Genomic DNA, 6,811 nt, shown 5'->3' with positions numbered 1-6,811 from the left:
CCCGTAGATTTTTATTGTTCTTGATATAGATTGCAATCTTTCATGTCCTATTATTCTTGGTAGACCTTTCGTTAGAATGATTGGTGCAATTATTGATATGATGGAAGGAAATATTAGATTCCAATTTACATTAAGGAAAGGCATGGAAAAATTTCCTAGGAAGAAAATCAAATTACCTTATGAATCTATTATGAGAGCCACTTATGAATTGAATACCAAAGATGGCAATACTTAGATATATTCTCGCTTTTATGCCTAGCTAGGGGCGTTAAACGATAGCGCTTGTTGGGAGGCAACCCAATTTTATTTTTGTTATTTACTTTTTGCTCCTATTTAGTGTTAAATAATTCATCTAGCTTATGTTTAGATGTGGTTTTATGTTTTAATTAGTGTTTGTGCCAAGTAGAACCTATAGGATCATCTTGGGTGATAGTTAATGTGATCTTGCTGAAAAACAGAAACTTCTGCATCCACGAGAATAATTTTAATAAATCACATAAACGTGATTTTTAGTTGATTCTTTAGATTAACAGATAAATTTACTAGGACTTCCAATTTTTGTAGGATTTTAAGGGTTCCAGAAGTATTCAAAAGTTACAGATTGCTACAGATTGTTCTGTTTTTGACAGATTCTGTTCTTCTTGTGTTGTTTGCTTATTTTGATGAATCTATGGCTAGTATCGGGGGTATGAACCATAGAGAAGTTGGAATACAATATTTTTAAAACCAATATAAATAAAGAATGAGTTCATTACAGTACATTAAAGTGGCGGTTTGTTTTCTTGCACTAACGGAGCTCATGAGATTTTCTGTTGAGTTTTGTGTTGTGAAGTTTTCAAGTTTTGGGTAAAGATTTGATGGATTATGGAATAAGGAGTGGCAAGAGCCTAAGCTTGGGGATACCCAAGGCACCCCAAGGTAAAATTCAAGGACAACCAAAAGCCTAAGCTTGGGGATGCCCCGGAAGGCATCCCCTCTTTCCTCTTCGTCTATCGGTAACTTTACTTGAGGCTATATTTTTATTCACCACATGATATGTGTTTTGCTTGGAGCGTCTTGTATGATATGAGTCTTTTCTTTTTAGTTTACCACAATCATCCTTGATGTACACACCTTTTGGGAGAGACACACATGAATCGGAATTTTTTAGAATACTCTATGTGCTTCACTTATATCTTTTGAGCTAGACAATTTTGCTCTAGTGCTTCACTTATATCTTTTTAGAACACGGCGGTGGTTTTATTTTGTAGATATTATTGATCTCTCATGATTCACTTATATTATTTTGAGAGTATTTTAGAACATCATGGTATTTTCTTTGGTTATAAAATTAGTTCTAATATGATGGGCATCCAAGTTGGGTATAATAAAAACTATCATATAGAGTGAATTGAGCACTATGATCAATTTGATACTTGATAATTGTTTTGAGATATAAAGGTGGTAATGTTAGAGTCATGCTAGTTGGGTAATTATGAAATTGAGAAATACTTGTGTTAAAGTTGGCAAGTCCCGTAGCATGCACGTATGGTGAACGTTATGTGACAAATTTGTAGCATGGGGTGTTCTTTTGATTGCCTTCCTTATGAGTGGAGGTCGGGATCACGCGATGGTTAACTCCTACCAACCCTTCCCCTAGGAGCATGCGTAGTAGTACTTTGCTTTTAGGGCTAATAAACTTTTGCAATAAGTATATTAGTTCTTTATGACTAATGTGAGTCCATGGATTATACGCACTCTTACCCCTCCACCATTGCTAGCCTCTACATCACCGTGCATTGCCCTTTCTCACCTTGAGAGTTGGTGCAAACTTCGCCGGTGCATCCAAACCCCGTGATACGATATGCTCTATCACACATAAACCTCCTTATATCTTCCTCAAAACAGCCACCATACCTACCTATTATGGCATTTCCATAGCCATTCCGAGATATATTGCCATGCAACTTTCCACCGTTCTGTTTATTATGACATGCTCCATCATTGTCATATTGCTTTTGCATGATCATGTAGTTGACATCGTATTTGTGGCAAAGCCACCTTCATAATTCTTTCATACATGTCGCTCTTGATTCATCATATATCCCGGTACACCGTCGGAGGCATTCACATAGAGTCATATTTTGTTTTAATCATTGCGTTGTAAATAAATAGAAGTGTGATGATCTTCATTATTAGAGCATTGTCTCAAGTGAGGAAAGGATGATGGAGACTATGATTCCCCCACAAGTCGGGATGAGACTCTGGACTTTATGAAAAATAAAAGAGGCCAAAGAAGCCCACCAAAAAAAGGAGAAAAAAAGAGAGAAAAAGAGAGAAGGGACAATGTTACTATCCTTTTGCCACACTTGTGCTTCAATAGCACCATGATCTTCATGATAGAGAGTCTCCTATGTTGTCACTTTCATATACTAGTGGGAATTTTTCATTATAGAACTTGGCTTGTATATTCCAATGATGGGCTTCCTCAAAATGCCCTAGGTCTTCGTGAGCAAGCAACTTGGATCCACACCCACTTAGTTTCTTGTTCAGCTTTCATACATTTATAGCTCTAGTGCATCCGTTGCATGGCAATCCCTACTCCTCGTATTCACATCAATTGATGGGCATCTGGATAGCCCGTTGATTAGCCGCATCAATATGAGACTTTCTCCTTTTTTGTCTTCTCCACACAACCTCCATCATCATTTCTATTCCACCCATAGTGCTATTGATAAGTATATTTCACATATATAATTTTGGTACTCAAATGTAGCATCTATCGTGATATATCCATCCATTCTTGCCATGATTGATTGAATATTGCTTGATAATCATAAAAAAAGATCATTTACTAGTCTTTGGTCTATCTTGCAGAAATGTGCGCAAAGGCACCAATAATCGTCAAGATTCTGTCGAGGTGGTTATCGAGAAGAGTAAAGAAAAGAAGAGAAGGAAGAAGATACTTGAGTGAGATGAAAAGAAGTAACCAGGGGGCTTGCTAAAGAAGTGAGAGGACCTTCTTGTGAAGAAAGAAGAGAAGGAGGAGGGCTAATGTGTAAAGTTTGCAGATCAGGGAGGGGATTAAAATCCCTAGATCGGTCCATTCCCCATCGGGCCTGGCACACATCTCTCTCCCTCATCCCTCCTTCTCCACCTCTGGCCGCCGCCACGGCCAGGCCGGCGTGGTGGTGCGCCAGCAGCCTCCATCCACTACACCAATAGCACCCAGTACCACCATCACCTCCATCCACCAGCGCCACACCACCCATCCACCTCTCCCTGCTGCTTCCCCTTTCTACTCACGCCCTGGACCAGCCATTGGGGTCACCGGCGTCTGATCCCCCGCGCGCCTCCAACAGCTGCTGCTTTCTCCCACGCCCCTGCTGCTGCTCCTCTCTCTGCTTCTCCTACTCTGCTTCCCCTAAAGCTATTGTTGCTCTTCATCTCCTGCGCCCCTGCTGCTCTTCCTTGCCGAAGCTCTTCTCTGAACCTCTCCTCCTCCCAACGTCCCCTGCTGCTCCTTCCCCTTCACTTCCTGCCGCCGCTCCCCAACTTCTCTTCCTGCTCCTTCTCTCTGTACCTTTGCTGCTGCTTCTTCTTCGCCTACCTCGCTGCTTCCTCGCTTCTTCTGAATCACTTTCTCCTTCTCCAACACTTGCTACTGTTCTCCCCCCCCTCTGAAATTTCTATGTATTAGATGTGAGTGGGTTCCTGTGAAATTCGGACTTGTCCTTGTCTGGATGTATTCTGTTGATTTGCAAGAACTAGAACAGTTTTTGTGCGTGTACATGTGTGTGTGTGTGTGTGTAATTTCTGTGAACATTTAGAGTGGAGACTTGATAATTGGTAATCTGTTTTACTATTTCAATATATGTGAATTTTCTGTGAGTTAGTTTCCCATGATATTCTGATTACTTATTGTGATCAATTTGTGTTGTTTGTGCTCTCTGTCAAGTGAGTTGTTTGAACATCTTTAATTCTTAGTCCCTCTGTTAGCTATGTATGTGTGAATATATATATGCTTGTGATGTGAAGTACTTCTGGTCATGTCCCTTCATCTTAATTCTTCTCTTTCATACTAGTTGCTGAACATTTATGTGTTGGTGTCTTGTAGTTTTCCTTGTTTCTCATGTCTGCCTGTGCTAGTATTTTAGTTCCCAAAGTAAAACAAATAAAAACACCAAAAATATAGTGAGTACATTTTATTTGTCAATGATTTTCTGGAACAAACTTGCTTTACTTTTGTTTGTCTTGCAATATCAAAAACCTTTTCGTCTGATCTAGCTTTAGCCGAGCATGACTGTCATCGCCTAGTCCCTGTGGAGAACACGACACTCGCAGTTTGGGCGTAAAAACCCCGCTACACTTACAATTGATCATTTTGGCGCCGTTGCCGGGGACTAGCGTCGAGCGATTATGTTAGCTATAGACTAGGTTTATTTTAGTTTCGTGTTTAATTCATCATGTATTTATTTTTCTGTGTTTCTTTTATATTTTTTCCTTCTTGTTGCTTCGGCTTATTAGGATACTAACATTCTGACTAGTATTTACTGTTTATGAGTGTGCGTAGGAAATCTGAACTATTTGCAGGTTGATTGATAGTTACACTTGGTGGACATATGGCGATGCTTCGTGATGTTTGGAGGCCAAGCAGCCAATGCTATTTCACAGGGCCACTTTGGCCGTCTTTTGAGGCTGAAAATTTTGAGCTAAAGCCTGGTCTTATTGCTTTGGTTCAACAACATCAGTTTGGAGGGTTGCCTATTGAAGATCCTTACGAGCACTTGCTCCGAGTCCTGGAGTATTCAGATACAGTAAAGTACCATGGAGTTCCTCAAGATGTTATCAAGTGCATGCTATTCACATTCTCTCTCCGAGATGATGCTCGTGCTTGGTATCGATCCTTGCCATCAAGATCATTTGGTTGGAACGAGATATCACAAGCTTTCTTGGATAAATATTTCCCACTACACAAGCAGTTTGCAATTCGAGATGAGATCTTCAATATCATCCAACGTGAAGGTGAGAGCTTGTATGATGCTTGGGAGAGAAACAAAGCCTTATTCAGGAGATGTCCTAATCATGGGCTCGAGAGATGGTTAGAACTGCAGATATTCTATAGAGGGTTGACTTTGGACACTCGAGCTTACGTCAATATGGCAGCGGGTGGAGCTATTATAAACAAGACACTTGATGATGCCTTTTTGCTGATTGAGAGCATAGCTTTCCACCAACTTCAGTGGTAGAGTGAGAGACCCAGCTCAGATTTGTTGGTTTGCTGTCACCACACTTAACCTCAGCAAGAATGTCTTACACAAAAGCCAGAACCAGTTTCTCTGTGTGACAAGATTGAGCTTTCATGGATTATCTTTGACGATGATGACACTAGCCTAGTTGACACACACATTGCAGATCATATGAATACTAGTGTTCGAGATTCAGTTTTGCATTGTGATGATTCTTTTGTGGATGAACCAGAGCTGCAGTTAGTTACCTTTGATATTGAGGAGTCACCTGTGGTTGATATAAATCATGTGCTGCCTGAACCAGACATGGAGAAGTTCACCTTTGATGACATTAGCCACATCGATTCCTCAACACTTGAGCCTGAGATGGAAACCTTCATTGTTGATTATGATGAGGTTGCTCTAGATGTCAAGAAGCCAAGCTCTAATATTTCACTTGTTGACACGAGTCCGGTTGAAATTTCTACTATCACACCTCACTTGGTATCTTCAATTGAGGTAGTCCTGAAGCTTCTTCCTAACTATCTCAGGTATGATCTCAGCTTTCTGGACAAGACATGTCATATCGCTGATATTGCCTATGCCCCATGTGACTTATTGTTGATACATGTTCCTGATTTGATCAATAGATATACTTATATGATAGGGTACTCTATCGATGACTTAGAGGGCATTCTCTCTATCACTTGTATTGGCTTGGTTGTTGAGTGTTCTTTCAGGTTGATGCTTGTGTACCATTTACTGCGAGTTAACCGAGTTCGAGATGACATTCCCTGGGATCCTGGTGGATTCACGGCATGGTGATGAGGAGAAGCAATGGGCACACGCGAAGACGAGTGAAGCTGGAGCAGGCATGGGGATAGAGAAGCAAAAACAGAAGAGCTGCAGTTTAGAGAGCGTTGAGCGAGTGCTACTTCCTATATAAAGCCCGGTGAGCTGTTTCATGACCCATTCTGAGTATATCATCCATTGATACATGCTGAAATCAAATGTTATTTGGGTTGCTTAAGCCATGTCTTAAATATTGCCCCACTGAATTTTATTTGACATATGGTGCTTGATGAGAATATGCGAACTGATTGTTGAATGCCATGTAAACTAGTGATCTACATATTGCTTGCTTTGCTGAAATTAGTGAAAGTTACTAGTTTTGAGTGCTCAAATCCCTAGTACACTAGAAAACTTAATCATGTTCTGCTTTTACCTCGATACACCTAGATCACCACGTTTAGATGCTGAATTTGTGCCAAGTGTCTTCCCATTGAGAGCAATCACCTAACCACTATGGATTAGCATGCTATGTTCCCTGGATCGATAGGATGTGAACCAGACATGGAGAAGTGATGATTCCTGTTTTTGCTCTTATGCGTTGTTCATTTAAGATAAGTAATAATGAATAAACAAGTCTGGCTACCTACAGTAGCATGTCATGTTCCCGGGATCGGTGGCATGTGAAATTGGGTTAGCTTGGGCAGTAATTAATAATAATAAAAATGTAATTGTCGAACCAGGTGTATACCATGTTCTCGGGATCGGTGGTATGTTCCTTTGGGGAGACAAACAAAAAAGTTAATAAAAATTGG

General features: G+C 40.4%; 1 non-coding gene across 1 annotated transcript; it reads right to left on the bottom strand.

Annotated features, from left to right (window-relative positions):
* Positions 1–4,967: 4,967 nt before the first annotated feature.
* On the bottom strand, positions 4,968–5,071 carry LOC119351520. The gene has a single exon (XR_005170004.1). It is a non-coding gene; the product is annotated as a small nucleolar RNA R71 (small nucleolar RNA).
* Between the last annotated feature and the right edge of the window lie 1,740 nt (positions 5,072–6,811).

The sequence above is a fragment of the Triticum dicoccoides genome, chromosome 1B (genome assembly GCF_002162155.2).
Source record: "Triticum dicoccoides isolate Atlit2015 ecotype Zavitan chromosome 1B, WEW_v2.0, whole genome shotgun sequence".
In the NCBI taxonomy this organism is placed as follows: Eukaryota; Viridiplantae; Streptophyta; class Magnoliopsida; order Poales; family Poaceae; genus Triticum; species Triticum dicoccoides.
Note: the sequence above shows the minus strand (reverse complement) of the source record. Positions and strands in the feature narration are given on the sequence as shown.